A 569-nucleotide genomic window follows, 5' to 3' on the forward strand; every position below is an offset into this window, starting at 1 on the left:
CAACATAAATCACAGGACATGCCATCTTCCATCAATCACAGGTCATGTCATCAACTTTTATAAATCACAGGACATGCCATCATCTTCCATCAATCACAAGTCATGTCATCAATCCAAACATCATAATTAATCTAAATCAGTGTCACCAGTATTCTAACCGCATAAGTGAAAAGCACCAACAGAAGACCAGAAACAAGAATCACAGAATAAACATACACGACTGAACAATAATTAACCTTTGACCTTTGACAGCTGCAGCGATTGTCAGGTGCCAAGTAAGCGCTGGGCGGAACGGATGTATGTTTCAAAGTGTCCGATTTATCTTTTCTAAGATTAATGTGTCTTTCTTTCGGGTAAAATCATGTTATTATTATTCTTTTTTTATCATATCAGAATGTTGATAAATAAAAGGGAGAGAGATATGAACAATAGATATATGTATATCCCTGAGGATATTATGTAAATAAATAGGACAAAAATCACACACACAAAGATACTAAATGAAGAGGCTTCAAGTTTGACTCGAAACGTTGCGAATGTTGTGTTATAATGGATGTGTATCATTTACA

The sequence above is a fragment of the Penaeus monodon genome, chromosome 20 (genome assembly GCF_015228065.2).
Source record: "Penaeus monodon isolate SGIC_2016 chromosome 20, NSTDA_Pmon_1, whole genome shotgun sequence".
NCBI classification, from domain to species: domain Eukaryota; kingdom Metazoa; phylum Arthropoda; class Malacostraca; order Decapoda; family Penaeidae; genus Penaeus; species Penaeus monodon.